The sequence below is a fragment of the Hordeum vulgare genome, chromosome 3H, assembly GCF_904849725.1.
Source record: "Hordeum vulgare subsp. vulgare chromosome 3H, MorexV3_pseudomolecules_assembly, whole genome shotgun sequence".
Lineage (NCBI taxonomy): Eukaryota > Viridiplantae > Streptophyta > Magnoliopsida > Poales > Poaceae > Hordeum > Hordeum vulgare.
The window spans coordinates 426,931,966-426,948,894 of NC_058520.1; the positions used below are offsets into that span (position 1 = coordinate 426,931,966).

At 41.1% G+C, this 16,929-nt stretch overlaps 1 pseudogene across 1 annotated transcript; it reads left to right on the top strand.

Annotated features, from left to right (window-relative positions):
- Positions 1 to 12,282: 12,282 nt before the first annotated feature.
- Positions 12,283 to 16,484, top strand: LOC123444092 (annotated as a pseudogene). The gene is made up of 7 exons (XR_006630941.1): positions 12,283 to 12,983; positions 13,124 to 13,255; positions 14,978 to 15,073; positions 15,367 to 15,454; positions 15,550 to 15,659; positions 15,878 to 15,979; positions 16,141 to 16,484. The product of XR_006630941.1 is annotated as a transcription initiation factor TFIID subunit 5-like (transcript).
- The last annotated feature ends 445 nt before the right edge of the window (positions 16,485 to 16,929 follow it).

Below are 16,929 nucleotides of genomic sequence, written 5' to 3' on the forward strand. Positions count from 1 at the left end.
TATTCTTACAGGCAGGAGGTTCCTTGCTAGTGCTAAGAAGGTATGTGTCAAACATGTGCTAATTGAAGGTTCCTTCATTAAATATGCTATTTTTTATCATTATTTAGTAGTGAATATGTACTAAGCATACCTTGGCATGTCTAGTTTGGTAGTTAAATAGGTGGTCAGTGCTTAGAGGCTCATGCTTATTGTTTATTTAGTAATATAGACTTACAATCTATGCTAAGTGAGGTCATTGTTTACTTTGGATCTGTACTACGCGTAGGGGTGTGACATGTTTATTTGTTTTTTATATTTTTAGGACAATGTGGAAGCATTCACTGATGATTGTTATTTTAGAGCATGGCTTGTGCAAGAACTCATTGTTTACTTCAGATATGTATTATAGACTTGCAAGCATACAATTGTTAATTAAGCTTTGCCCAGATGCTGATACTGGTTCAGTTGATTATGTAGTTAACATTGAATATAAAAAAGTGTTCTTTTGTTGGCATTGAACTAATTGTGGCACATAGCTCATATCTTATTGTTTAACATTGTAGTTTTCACGAAGGTAAAAATCATGGATTAGTTGAATGGATTGATGCAACTTGGACAAATTCAATGGAGAATGCATTGCCCAAGTTATTGGATATGTACGAAGAGAGCTAGCGAAATAAGACTGAGGACTATCTGGAGAATTCATTTGTTGTTCACAATCTGACACAAGAGAAGAACAAGTTGCACGTCAACTATGAGAAGTTGGTTGAAGATGCCAATGCCCTCTTGGATGCTCATGAGCAGATGGTGCTTCATTTCAACTATCTTCAGGTTAAGAGGGACACCGTAGAGGAGAAGAGAGCTGAGCTGGACAATTAGTGGCTAGTTTGAGGGCAGAGATAGAAAAGAAAGATGATGAGAGCAGCAAGCTGCGGTATAAGTATGACATGCTTAAGAACGTGACCGTTGCTCAATCTAGTGTCATTAGGAACATGAAGTTTAACCATTTGAAAGAGAAGGAAAAGCTAACTGAAGAGAGGAGGAACTTGCAGTTCCACATTGGTGAGATCCAAAAGGTTGTGGAACAGAACAAGGTGAAGCTGAAGAGGAACCATAGCATCTTAAATGAATGAGCAGCTCAACAATATCATTTGGCATTCTTGATGTTTTTAGGGTCTGGTTTGGCATTGTTGTAATGAAATTATGTTTATTATAATATCTGGACTATGGGTATGTAATGTACTAATACAGTAACTATGCTATTTAGATTATGGAGTACTTAGTAACTATGCTACTCATTAACTATGGTTATGTATGGATTTGAACTTATGCTGGATGTGATGTTGCATTATGATGAATGTGATGCACCAATCTGTTGTAAATTGTTGAATGTGATGCTACATTATGATGAATGTGATGTACCAATATATGGTGTGATATCTTTAATGTGATGCTCATTATGCCGAATGTGATTTTGGGTTTGGTGAGTCGATAATCGAGAGACCGTAGACTCAACTAGTTAGGGTTTGGTGAGTCCGTCGACATCAAGAGACCCTAGATTCAGCTAGTTAGGGTTTAGTGAGTCCTTGGACGTTGAGAGACCCTATATTCAACTAGTTAGGGTTTGGTGAGTTTGTCGATGTCGAGAAACCCTATATTCAAGTAGTTCGAGTTTGGTGAGTCTGTCGACGTCGAGGGACCCAAGGTTCAACTAGTTAGGGTCTGCTGAGTCAATTGATGTGGGGAGACCCTAGATTCAACTTGTTCATGTTTATTGAGTCTATCGACTTTGGGGGACCCTCGGTTCAATAGTTAGGGTTTGGTGAGTCTATCGACACCGGGAGAACCTAGATTCAACTAGTTAGGTTTGGTGACTCTAACGATGTCAAGAGACCCTAGATTCAAGTAGTTAGGGTTTGGTGAGTCTATCAACATCGAGAGACCCTAGATTCAACTAGTTAGGGTTTGGTGAGTCTATCGACGTTGAGAGACCCTAGATTCAACTAGTGAGGATTTGGTGAGTCTATTGACGGCGAGTGGTCCTAGTTTTAACCAGTGAGGGTTTGGTTTGTCTATCAACACCGAGAGACCCTAGATTCAACTAGTTAGGGTTTGGTGAGTCTATCGACATCAAGAGACCCTAGATTCAATAATGAGTATACTTGGAATGAGCATACTCTATCATCAACTATCATCAATGATGAGTATACTTGCAATGAGGAACATCTATCATCAATCATCATCTATGAAATGAGCATAGTTATTTCTTCATAGCACAAGAACTTAACTTCATCCTAAGAGTTCAGTTCAACGACTACAACATAAGTTTACCACTAACATAAGTTCTGACAGCCAAGAAATGCAACATAAGTTTGGTGCCAATAAGGGCAACAGAAGCAACACATGTTTTTGCCAACAAAGGCAATGCAAGCAACACATGTTTCTACCAACATAGGTAACACAAGCATACTCAACATCTAGTTACCAAAAGCATATAGGTACTCCTTCATCTTGTAAGAAACATTCCTCTTCCTTCCAATTTGTCATGGAAGAAAAGAGTCCCCCTAGGGCGTGCAATAGAGGTATAGGTTGTACCAGCAATGGAGGATTTCTTCCTGGGAGACCTCCTTGGAGGAGGAATAGCAGCAGGGGTAGCTTTATTCCTAGGATATATCCTTGGAGGAGCGGTAGGGGCAGTAGAAACATGTGTGGCTTTCTTCCTAAGAGGAGCAGGGGCAGAAGATGTAGAGGATGTAGGACTAGATGAATATGTACTCTTCCTTCTTGGTGCGACAACAGTTGTAGATGATATGTTTGTTGAAGCAAAACTAGTGCCAACATTTTGTGACCTGTTTGGATTCATTTCAAAAACAAGTCATATATTTCAGGAGTTCAAAATGTGAATTACGTTACAAACAAAATAAGAATAACGACAGACGTAGAGAAGGCACTAACCTAATGATGGTTCGTTCTCATACCAAGAGTTGGCTTGGGGGGCTTAGAGCAAACATTGTATCTATCGCTAACAAGTTTGCAATTGTTGTAAGTAATATATGTCATCCTATATGTATCCTTGGGTGTTGGCTTCTCAAACTTTCCCTTTCTCCTCTTTTTTGTTGCTTCCGAGACTTTTTTTGAATACTGGAGGCTCTTCGTCTTGAGTTTTTTTTTCCTTGGCCACATATTATGATCAAGTATAGGAAAGATGATATGACTACATGCTGTTTGATGCATTAATATTACCTTCTTGAATAAATCACCCACAAGGTCTTCATGTTGTAACTTAGCTTTGACTATTGCAGAGACTGCATGATTGCAAGGGATAGCTGCCATGTTCCATTTCCTACGTCCACATGTTTTGTGCAATAAGTTCACTTTTACGTCTCCAATGTATCGACATTTTTTTTATTGTTCCATGCTATTATATTATCAACCTTGGATACTTTATATGCAATAATATGCTATTTTATATCATTTCGGGAACTAAGCTATTAACCTAGTGCCTAGTTCTAGTTTTTTGCGTGTTTTTAACTTCTACAGAAAAACAATACCAAACGGGGTCCAAACATGATGAAATTTTTTGGTGATATTTTTTGGAAGATTTTGGTCCCACGAAGCTTTGGGAGGAGGACACATGTTGCACGAGGGAGCGACAAGCTCATAGGGCGCTCCCAGGGGTAGGAAGCGCCCTAGGGCTTGTGGCCCCCTCAAGAGTCCCTCTAACCTAAAACCACTTCTATAAATCCTAAAATATTTCGGAAACCCCCCAAAATAGAGAAAACACTTTTTATGCTGCCACAAGTCTTTGTTCCGCCCTGATCCCATCTCGAGACCTTTTCCTGTGCCTTGCCGGAGGGGGAATTGGTCACGGAGGCCGTCTACATCAACCTTGTTGCCTCAAGGATGATGTGTGAGTAGCCCACTACAGACCTACGAGTCCATAGCTAGTACCTAGATGGCTTCTTCTCTCTCTACAATCTTCAGTACAATGTTCACCGCGATTCCTGCGGTGATCTATTCGATGTAATCCTCTTTTGCAGTGTGTTTGTTGGGATCCGATGAATTATGAGTTTATGGTCAGATTATTCATTGGAAGTAGCTTAGTCTCCTCTGAATTCTATTATGCAAGATTATTATAGCTTCATATTTCTCAATGACCTATTTGTTTGGTTTGGCCAACTAAATTGATTTATCTTTAGTGGGAGTGGTGCATTGTATTGGGTTCAATCTTGCGGCACTCTATGTCCAAGTGATAGAAGAGGACCAAACACGTATATGTATTGTTGCCGCTAAGGATAAAACGTCGGGGTCTGAACATATTGTTCGTCTTATTTTGTCTACATCATGTCATTTTACTCCAAGCATTACTCTGTTTGTCATGAACTTAATACCTAGAGAGGCAAGCATAAATGCGCTCTTGAAGTGGAGTAATAGTTGTAAATGCAGGATCGTTACAGTCTACTTGTTTATGGACATGATGCCTATATACACATAATCATTGACGTGAGTAACATGTCATAACTATGCGCTATTATGTCAACTGCCCAATAGTAATTTCTTTACCCACCACGTGCTATGTTCGAGAGAGAAGTCTCTAGTGAAAACTATGCCTCCGGGTCTATTTAATCCTATTGTTAAAAACTCAATTTACCTTGGTGCACTTTATTTACTTTTGTTATTTATACCATCTATCTATCATAATTAATCCTTGCAAGCAACGAGTTCAAGGGGCTTGATAACCCTCTTGCCCGTGTTGGGTGCGAGTGTTTGGTTGTGTGTGTAGGTGCTGACGATGAGAGTTTTCTTGGTTCTCCTATTGGTTCGATAACCTTGATTTTCACCAAGGGAAATACTTATCTCTACTCTACTTTGTCACCCTTCCTATTTGGGGAAAACTAAACGAAGTTTACAAGTAGCAAGAAGAATTTCTGGATGCGTTGTTAGGGAGACAATCATCAAATTTTCATCAGGTTCCTTCATACAAATTGTCATTCACCTTTTGTACTTTTTACTTGCTTGCTCAAAAATATAGAAAACACAAAATGTTTACCTTTGAATGCTAGTTTACTTGTTTTGCTTGAAGTTGCTATCATGTATGAATTTGAAAAGGTTAGTGATGTTTCCACCACTAGTGCGGAACACTTTGATCATCAAGCTTTACAAAGTAATGAGAGTACTAAAATAAGTTTTGATGAAGGTTAGTGATGTTTCCGCCACTAGTGCGGAACAGATGACTCCCCATAGCCTTCTGAAAACTTTCCCAGAATTTTGAAGTGAACAAGCTGCCACGGTCCGAGCTGACTACCAACGGAATACCGTGAAGTGAAACAAATATGTACTATAAAGATCTGCTAGCTCACTAGCAGTGATTGTTTCTTTGACGGCGAGAAAACGTGCAACTTTGGACCGTCGGTCAATGACGACAAGAGTAGCATCATTACCTTTCTGCGATATGGGAAAACCAGTGACAAAGTCCATTCAACATGGTCCCATTTTCATTCAGGAATAGAGATAGGTTGTAGAGTTCCAGCAGGTTTTTGATGTTCTGCTTTGATTCGCCATCAAATATCATATTCTGCAACATAGCATGCAATGTCTTGTTTCATATTTGACCACCAGAATCTTTGACGGATGTCTTGGTACATCTTGGTACTACCCGGATGAATAGGTGTATCATGAGGTTCTTTCATCACCTTTCCAGTCATTCACATGTTTTCTCTCTTACTTGGTATCTAAAGACGACCCTTGAAGTACAAGGTGCCATCATCAGCAAGAATGAAGTAATAGGGTTTACCTTATGTGAGGTAGCTCTTTATCTTATCGACTTCAGGGTCAAAGAGTTGAATAGTTTTGACCTTGCTCACGTGTCACGCCCAAGATGCGATCCTATCCTTATTTTCGCCACGAGGGCCTCGACAGGGATAGAAGCGCATCTCATCATTTTGCAAGCACGGATGTCGTTACAAGTACATTTACGGAATATATGAGTATATGGAATTGGTTACACTCTCCACAAGCTATAGCATGAAAAACACAATACAACAATATATCCAATCACCATGTAGAAGAATAGGGTCCGACTACAGACGAAAACAAACGATAAAAGAACGACGTCCATCGTTGCTATCCCAGGCTGCCGGCCTGGATCCCATCCTAGATTGAAGAAGAAGAAGAAGAAAATCCAAATAGAATAATCATCGCGCTCACGTAAAAGTGTCTCTTTACCTCTACCTGCAACTATTGTTGTAGTAATCTGTGAGCCACACTCAACAATCTCATTTAGAAAGGTATCAAGACTAGCAAAGCTTAATAGGTGAGGTATGGTAAGTGGTGGGGCTGTGCTACTTCTCAAACAACAGCGCCAGAAATTGACATGTTGATGGAGACTGGGCTTGCGTTGGTTTTTCCCTTGAAGAGGAAAGGGTGATGCAGCATAGGAGGAGTAAGTATTTCCCTCAGTTTGAGAACCAAGGTATCGATCCAAAAGGAGGGTCTCGTCAAGTCCAGAGTACCTGCACAAACACAAACAAGCTTGCACCCAACGCTTCAAAGGGGTTGTCAATCCCTTCAAGATTGTTTGCAAAGTGAGATCTGAAGGAGGAAAGTGCAACGAAGTAAAAAGTGTAAGGCTGAAAATATGGTGTGGAGTAGACCCTGGGGGCCATAGTGTTCACTAGAGGCTTCTCTCAAAATAGCAAATATCACGGTGGGTGAACAAATTACTGTCGAGCAATTGATAGACCGCGCAAAGTCATGACGATATCTAAGGCAAAGATCATACATATAGGCATCACGTCCGGGACAAGTAGACCGATACTTTCTGCATCTACTACTATTACTCCACACATCGACCGCTATCCAACATGCATCTAGTGTATTGAGTTCATGACGAACAGAGTAACGCCTTAAGCAAGATGACATGATGTAGAGGGATAATCTCAAACCAATGATGAAAACCGCATCTTTTTTACCCTTGATGGCAACAACACGATGCGTGCCTCGCTACCCCTTCTGTCACTGGGTGAGGTCACCGCACGGTATGAAACCAAAACCAAGCACTTCTCCCATTGCAAGAATCATAGATCTAGTTGGCCAGACAAAACCCACAACTCGAAGAGAATTACAAGGATATGAAATCATGCATAAGAGAGATCAAAATAAACTCAAATAAGATTCATAGATAATCTGATCATAAATCCATAATTCATCGGATCTCGACAAACACACCGCAAAAGAAGATTACATCGGATAGATCTCCATGAAGATCATGGAGAACTTTGTATTGAAGATCCAAGAGAGAGAAGAAGCCATCTAGTTACTAGCGATGGACCCGTAGGTCTATGGTGAACTACTCACGCATCATCGGAGAGGTCATGGTGTTGATGAAGAAGCCCTCCATATCCGAATCTCCCCTCTGGTAGGGCACCAGAACGTGCCCCAGATGGGATCTTGCGGAAACAGAAGCTTGCGGCGGCGGAAAAGTACTTTCGATGATCTCCTAATTTTTTTGGGATTTTTAGGGAATTTATAGGAGCAACCCCTAGGTCGGAGGACGCCCAGGGGGCCCACAAGCCTGTGGGCCGCGGCCTCCCCCTGGCCGCGAGGTGGGGGCTTGTGGGGCCCCTGAGGCTCCCCTGCCTTGGCTCTCAAACTTCCCGATCTTCTTCCGTTCCGTAAAAAATCTTTTCGGGGATTTTCTTTTGTTTGGACTCCGTTTCAAAATCTCCTCTGAAAGGGGTCAAAAACATGGAAAAAATAGGAACTCGCACTTGGCACTGAGTTAATAAGTTAGTCCCAAAAAATATATAAAAGACATGCATAACATCCAAAGTTTGACAAGATAATAGCATGAAACCATAAAAAAAATATAGATACGTTGGAGACATATCAAGCATCCCCAAGCTTAACTCCTGCTCGTCCTCAAGTAGGGAAGTGATAAAGAATGAATTTTTTGATGTGGAATGCTACCTAGCATAGTTGTCCTTTGCAACTTATTTCACGTGACATGAATGTTCAGATCCGTAAGATTCAAAACAATAGTTTGCTATTGACATGAAAACAATAATACTTCAAGCAAGCTAGCAAGGTAATCATGGACTTTCAAAATAACAAGGCCAATGAAAGTTATCCCTACAAAATCATATAGTCTGGCTATGCTCCATCATCCTCACACAACTAATGTAAATCATGCACAACCCTAGAATTGGCCAAGTAATTGTTTTCGCACTCTTACTTTCTCAAACTTTTTATAACTATCACGCAATACATGAGCGTGAGCCATGGATATAGCACTATAGGTGGAATAGAGTGTGGTGGTGGTTATGAGACAAAAAGGAGGAGATGGTCACATTGACTCGGCATATCAAAGGTTTATGGAGATGCCCATTAATAGATATCAATGTGAATGAGTAGGGATTTCCATACAAGAGATGCACTAGAGCTATAAGTATGTGAAAGCTCAAAAGGAGAACTAGTGGGTGTGCATCCAACTTGCTTGCTCACGAAGACCTAGGGCAATTTTGAGGAAGCCCATCATTGGAATATACAAGCCAAGTTATATAATGAAGATTCCCACTAGCATATGGTAGTGACAAAGCAAGAAGCTCTCAATCATGAAGAACATGGTGCTATTATGAAGCACAAGTGTGGAAAAAGATAGTAGCATTGTCCCTCCTCTCTTTTTCTCTCTTTTCTTTTTTTTCATTTGGGCTCTTAGGCCTCTTTTTTTGGGCTCTTTGGCCTCTTTTTTTTATTCCTCACATGGGACAATGCTCTAATAATGATGATCATCACACTTTTATTTACTCACATCTCAAAAATCACAATGATGACTCCATAGGAAATGCCTCCGGCAGTGTACCGGGATGTGCAACGATCTAGCTTGGCGTATGACATTGAAACATCTCACTAGCTATCTTACAATCATGCAATGGCAATATGAGAGTGACGACACAAGTCATGAGTCGGAACGGTGGGAGTTGCATGGCAATATATCTCGGGATGGCTATGAAAATGCCATAGTAGGTAGGTATGGTGGCTGTTTTGAGGAAGAAATTTGGTGGGTTTGTGCACAGGTGAGAATTGCGCGGTACTAGAGAGGCTAGCAATGGTGGAAGGTGAAAGTGCATCTATACCATGGATTCACATTAGTCATGAAGAACTCACATACTTGTTGCGAAAGTTTTTATTAGAAATAGAAACAAAGTGCTAAACGCATACTCCGAGGGGAAGGGTTGGTAGGTGTAAACCATCGCGCGATCCTGACCTCAACACAAAGGATGACAATCAATAGATCAATTATGCTCCGACTTCCTAACATAGCGGTTCACCATACGTGCATGCTACGGGAATCACTAACTTCAACACAAGTATTTCTAGATTCACAACACCCTACTAACATAGCTCTTAATATTACCGAATCCACGTCTCAAAACTAATTGGGAGGAATCAAAACTTCTCTTTCTATTCAATGCACATGAAGATGGAGGTTTTTGCATCCTCTTTGGGTACCTATCACGTTTGGGACTACTTTCATAGCATAAGACAACTACCAAGTCACGCACCGCCGTGCTCTAAAAGATATAAGTGAAGCACTAGAGCAAAAGTATCTAGCTCAAAAGATATAAGTGAAGCGCTATGAGCATTCTAGCAAAATCACGATGAGTGCATGTCTCTCTTTCTCAAAAGGTGTGCAGCAAGGATTTTTTTTGAGACAAAAAAAAGAAAAGACTCTTAAGATACAAGACGCTCCAAGCAAAACACATATCATGTGGTGAATAAAAATATAGCTCCAAGTAATGTTACAGATGGATTGAAGACGAAAGAGGGGATGCCTTCACGGGGCATCCCCAAGCTTAGGCTTTTTGGTGTCCTTGAATTTGGCTTGGGATGCCTTGGGCATCCCCAAGCTTGAGCTCTTTCCACTCCGTATCTTGTCGTCCATGAGAACATCACCCAAAACTTGAAAACTTCACAACACAAAACTTAAACAGAAACTCGTGATAACATTAGCACAAAAAAAATAAACTACCACTTCTTTTGGTACTGTAGCAAACTTGAATTCTATCTATATTGATGTTGGGCTACTGTATTCTCACTTTTCCATGGCTAGTACCCCCCGATACTAACCATAGTTTCATCAAAACAAGCAACCAACTCAACAAAAACATAATCTGTCAAAAACAGACCAGTCTGTAGCAATCTGTATACTTCGTATACTTCTGGTACCTCCAAAAATCTGAAAAATTACGACGGCCTGGGCAAAAAGCATATCTACCAGCAGCAAAAAGAATCAACTCAAAATCTCTTTATGAATAAAAATTAAAAATCATCTCGTGAGAGAAAACTTTCTGTCTTTTTCTAGCAGGATCAAACAACCATTACCAAGACTAGTCATAAAGGTTTTGCTTGGCTCAAACACAAAAATAAACACAAAAAACACAATCACAACAGAATTATGAAAGTGTGGATACAAAAAAACAGAAACAAAAAGATAAATTCATTGGGTTGCCTCCCACCAAGCGCTATTGTTTAACGCCCTTAGCTAGGCATAAAAGCGATAGAATCACGTATCGTCGTCTTTGGTGCTCAAACCATAAGTGGCCCTCATCATGGATTCATAAGGCAATCTTATTTTCTTTCTAGTAAAGTGTTCCATGCCATTCCTTAAAGGAAATTAAAATCTAATATTCCCTTCCTTCGTATCGATGATAGCACCGATAGTCCTTAGGAAAGGTCTACCAAGAATAATAGGGCATGTAGGATTGCAATCAATGTCAAGAACAATGAAATCCACGGGTACATAGTTCCTATTTGCAATAATAAGAACATCATTGATCCTCCCCATGGGTTTCTTGATAGTAGAATCAGCAAGATGCAAATTAAGAGAACACTCTTCAATCTCATTAAAACCCAGAACATCACATAAAGACTTTGGAATCGCAGAAACATCAGCACCCAATTCACACAAAGCATTGCATTCATAGTTTTTGATTTTGATTTTGATGGTAGGTTCCCACTCATCATGAAGCTTTCTAGGGATATAGACTTCCAATTCAAGTTTCTCTTCAAGATAACTCACCATGAAGCTTTCTAGGGATATAGACTTCCAATTCAAGTTTCTCTTCAAGAGATTTTATCATAGCTTCGACGATATGATCGGTAAAGGCCTTGTTTTGGCTATAAGCGTGTGGAGAGTTTAACATGGATTGCATCAAAGAAATGCATTAAATCAAGGAGCAACTATCATAATTGAATTCCTTGAAATCCACGGTAGTAATTTCATTACTACTCAAAGTTTTAACATCTTCTACTCCACTTTCAATGCTTTTTGCATCAAGATAGATGGACTCCGAATCATTGGGGCACTTTTCAACCAAAGTGGATTCATATCCAGCCCCATAATCATTAGGTTTGACATGAGAAAACAAAGACTCAATGGGAGTCACACCAAGCACTTTAAGATCTTCATGATTCTCATCACGAGAACACGCCTTTTTAAGCCATTCATGTCTAGCACGAATTTGGGCGGTTCTTTCTTGGCTCTCAATCATGGAAACACGCATAGCTTGCAAAGTTCATCCATGTTGATTTTGGGAGGAGCACATCTAACTTTCAGAGCATCAACATCACTAGACATTCTATCAACGCTCTTAGCCAAATCGTCAATTTTGAGTAGCTTTTCCTCTATGGACGCATTGAAAATCTTTTGAGAGTTGATGAACTCTTTGATATTATTCTCTAGATCAGAGGGTAATCTATTGTAATTTCCATGAGTATTGTTGTAGGAGTTGCCAAAGTTATTAGAGGAGCACTACTAGGAAAAGGGCTATAGATGATATAAATACTAATGGTGCACCAAACAAGTAGTGCGCCATTACTATATAGCAGCGGCGCACCATGTGCAGGTGTGCCATTAGTGTGATGGACACTAATGGCGCACCATACACTCGGTGCGCCACTACTATTTTTTTTGTTTTGCAAAAGTACTAATGGCACACCGGAGCCATTACTAGTTTAATTAGTAATGACGCACCACTCACCCAATGCATCACTACTATATATATATTTTTTGCAAAACTACTAATGACGCACCAGCAGCTGATGCGCCATTAGTAAACAGGGTTACTAATGACGCATTTGAGGTGGTACGTCACTATTATTTTTTTTTACAAAATTACTAATGACGCACCACCAGCTGATGCACCATTAGTAAGCAGAGTTACTAATGGCGCACCCGTAGGGATGAGCGATTGCTATCACCCCCGCTAAAATCCCCATGCCAGTCCCCGCGCTCTGTGGAGAGGACCTAGCCGCCACTCTCCTCTTCTTGCAGCCTTGTCTCCCTCCAAACCCTAGCCCCGCACGCCGCCGGCCGCGCTGCTCCGCCTCCTCCTCTCGTCAACTTCTCTCCTCCCTCCCTCGATCTGTTTCCTCTCCTTGCCCGCGCCGCCTCCTCCGGCACGGATAAGACCGGATCCCCGCCGCAACCGGCAGAGCTCCTCACCGGCGGCGGCCAGATCGGTTTCGTCGGTAACCAGATTGGTTTCATTGACGCCGGTGCCGATGTCAAAGTCGTCCCGCATTGCGCCGTCCTCGCCAACGATGCCGAGGCGGGCGGGCGGGGGAGGGGGCGAGGGCGCTAGGGGAGGAGGCGGCGGCGGCGACGGGTTCGCATTGGAGGTGGCGGGGATGCCACTGGAGGCGGCGGCGGCGGCCCCGTCCTGGAGACACTGAATATCCATGGATCCAGCAAGGGGCTGAGACTTGGCCTCGTCAGCCAGAGCCTCCGGTGCGTCCAAATTTGCGGCTCTGTTCTGGAGGACATCGCCGTGGTGGAGGCTCCTCGGCTCGAGCGGCTCATCCTGGAGGGGTTTCGGAGCAACGCCGGCGGCTTGTGCACCAGGGTCACGATTGGCGATGCTCCCAAGCTGCAAGCATTAGGAATGCTGGAGCCAGGGAACACCATCCTAGAGATCGGAGTCTTCGGAGACACCATCGGCATGGTCTGTACATACATCTCTAGCCTGCATGCAGTCTAACAATTTGTTCAGTGAGCAAAATGTCCTGCTAATGGATGGACGAGCGTGATGACTAAATGTGTGACCTTTTTTTCTTTGTTCAAATTCAATTGGGTTCGTTCCAGGCCAGCCCAGGCAGCATGGCCACCAGCGTCAAGTTCCTGAGTCTGAATGTGCGTTTCGGAAACCACACCAATGCCAAGATGGTTCCCTCCTTCCTCGCTTGCTTTCCCAATTTGGAGGCACTACACATCATGGTAATTCTTTTCTTTTCATTTCATGTTCTCCTTACATTCTTACCGGCCGGTTTCCACTATGTCTTCTTATGTGTAGAATCTTTGTAGCTTTTGTTCACTTCAGATGGTGTGTTTTCAGCTTCTGAATTCTGATTGATTATTTGCAGCAGATAACGTACTATGCACTTATCCTGATGTCGATTGCTTTGCTTAGTTACTTGTTGTAAACCCATACTTTCTTGTTTTCGCATCTCACATCGTGGTCATACGGAGTATATCATACTCTACTAGTTAGCAGTATTCTTGCTGTGGATGTTGCAAGTTGAATGCAGTGCTCGTTTCTGACTTCCTATATTTAATTTACACATGATGCAACCTACAGTTTTTTGGAGGTCTGTGTGGTATTTTACCATAATACTCTAAAATTATCAGGCACTTCTCCATGGATTAATAGTAAGTTGTTTGACATGGCTCACTCCTGGAACACTTTATTTTAAAGAGCAAAACGATATATGCACATGTTTTTTGAGGGTAATATATGCACACATGGTTAGGACCTCCGTCAATGTGGAATATGTGTTTGATTTCTTCAGCGGCAGCCTTGATTGCTTGGGACCATGTTTTAGTTACGGTCGACAATGGTAGCAAGCACATGAACAGTCGGCTGCCATCTCTGGCAATACTGTGCAACTTGTCATGGCATCATTCAGACTCTGAGAGAGGCTGCATAGCGCATACACCATCTCAATTTTTGATCTTTCTCTGGTCTTTGCAGTACTAGGCTACTTGGCAGTTGTTACATTCTCGTAATTTCACGTGTGAAAGTATTGATCACTAATTTGGATAGCTTTGTCGAGTCAATTTTGTGAAATGTGATTTCTTTCTTTATCTAGGGAGGCTATCATAAGTAATTTGGCCATGCATAAGGTCATGATAGCATGAGTACATGACTAGGCATAATTGGCAAATATGATACATAACTTCTTTCATCAATTACAGCTTAAATGTCAATCATTCTATTTATTATCAGCCATCAGGTTTTCTCTACTCACACTACACCAACTTTGGGAAAGCAATCCCCACCTTCAGGGCCTGTATTTCTGTTGTGAATTTTACAAGTGACACCCAGCACCTGTTATGGCATATCAGGGCCTGTATTATTGCTGCATTACAGTTATCTGGAGGTCTGTATAGCACGCCATTATGCCATATCGAAGCTTTGCTTCGATGTTGCATCAGATCAGGTAGTTGTGTCTGATTAACTAATTACAAAGAAGGTGTAATGACTTATATCTGAAAATTCTTCTTGAAGAATGTATTTGGAAAGTCATGCATGTGTTAGGAGAGCTACACTGCAGCTCTAATCTGTAGCCTCACTTCTTAATTTATTATACATGAACTGTAACAGCGAGGCAACCTTAGTTGCCGTTTTTCTGTACTAATGGACTACTTGGTACTTTGTTTATCCCTACACATGGTAATCTGTAGCCTCTACGCCATATCTCCCAAATATCAGTGAAATCAAGCTACTGTTTGTTACGGCATATGGGGTAGCATCTAGGTATGCCGTATGCCTGGTAGTATAATGTACATTATGTGATTCACGACATAGGTTGGGGCTTCCTTTGAGCACAATATCTGTCACCTTCATCACATGCTTTCCCAATTAATATGAGGCACTGCATGCTATTAATTTGCATTATAGCTGAACTGTTGAGTATTTAATTACTTTTTTTCTTGCAGTCTGAAAAAGGTGATTATGAAGCTGGCAGTGCCAGGCTGAATCTCAACTTTTGGAAGCTGGTCAAGCCTACCGAAAACATCAAGTCGTGCATCAAGGTGTTCTCTTACAAAGAACAGTTGCAAATAGGAGTAGCGCTACATCATCATGATAACATAACTAATGCATATACTGAATGCGAGTGTCAAATATGAGACACTGACCGCGTATAGATCAGTTTCTCACAGATGTTGTTGTCGAAGCACATTCCAAGTGGTGATTTTTAGTTCAATTGTCAAACTCGTTGCATGATGCATCATGATCCCACCTTTTTTCTTTGCTGCAATGTTGTCTTTCCTAGAAAATATTTCAACTGTTCTGTTTAAAGTTCCCACCTCGCATTTCATTGCAGTATTCGTATGAATTACTTCTCCAGTATCTCCAGAAAACACAAGCTCTTGTGATGCTTGGAATAATCAATGAAAGGACAATTTTTGAAGGTACAGTTCCCAGGCTGTTGAGATTATATCACACATTTTACTTACCCTCACTTCTCAAATCTTTTCCACCACTTTTCTCTATGCTATATTGGCAGTATCTGCTGGGCAGCCTTCATTGATCTCTGATGATGCCGATGTTGTTGCTCTGGTTGGAACTAGTAAGGACTAGGCAAAACAGATAAATCAGAAGGAAGTGCATTGGGGGGTATGTTACTTAGCACATTAGTGATCAATTTGTTTGTTTCCTATTACTATTCTATTAAAACGGTTAACAATGCCGATCAAACAGGGAAATAAACTCTAGTAGCACTGTTTTTGCCACTTCCCAAACAAGCCTCTTCCATGAGAGCAATTTTTCTGTTTTGTGTTTATTCTTCGTTATCCTTAGGTATGTGTTATTAACACTAAAATTATGGCATGTAGTTGCTTGAAGATTCAGTTGAGGAGCGTATGGAGAAAGCACTCTCAGATTCTGATAGAGCTGAAGCAGAAAGCAAGGATGCAGACGCAGAAGATAATAACAAGGTGAGAAACTCTCTCATGGTATGGGACCCTTGTTATATTATGTTTGTTATGCTCTCTGCCATTGAAACCTGGACATTCCTTTTTTGTCAGCACTCAGCATCATGTTTTTGTTCCTCTCTTCTTCATTTGTGTTTCATTATTTCTTATTGTTTTTCCTACAGAAAAAATCTTCAGAAGGTGGAAAGCAGGGTGGTTCTCTTAACAAAAAGCTCAAAAAGGATAAGTTTGTAGGTCCAACAAGGAAAAATACCAAATCCGAAACAAGCATGGTTTCTGCGGCACCTCGTGTGAAACCGGAGCTAACCCTTCCACCAACCGGAGCTAACCCTTCCACCAACGTAATTTTTTTCCTCTTTGTAAATTTCTCTATAAGAAGCTCAGTTTGATCTACAGTTCTAAATAATTCCTCAACTGCAGCCTTTGAAAAATATAAATACCATTCCTATAACTGAACGTGAGGTTGTTGTTGTGATCTATTGGATATGTAATATATTGTTGTGATCTATATTATTGTTGTCGTGATATATTGGATATGTAATATATTGTTGTTGCCGTTATGTATAAATCGTGTGCCCGTTGGTACCCGACTTACATGAGGACATTCGGCTTATATGTAAGCCGAGTGTTTTCGCTATTGCTCTCGGCTTACCCTGGATAAGCCGGTCCTTAGTAAGGCGTGTGTTATAAGTCGAGGAAAACACTCGGCTTATATGTAAACCGTTGTAAGCCGAGTGTTTCGGGCACTCGGCTTATAAGTTTTTTCCTGTAATGTGTGCTCTCTATATTTTGTGCAGTAATATGTTTTGTAATCTGTGCAAATATCAGAAAAGAAAAAAAAACCCTAATATTCATACTAGTGGCGCACTACTCAGCACTTCAGTGGCGCACTGTAAAAAGCACACTAGTGGCGCATCGTCAACTAGTGCGTCATTAGTAAGCCAGAGCACATG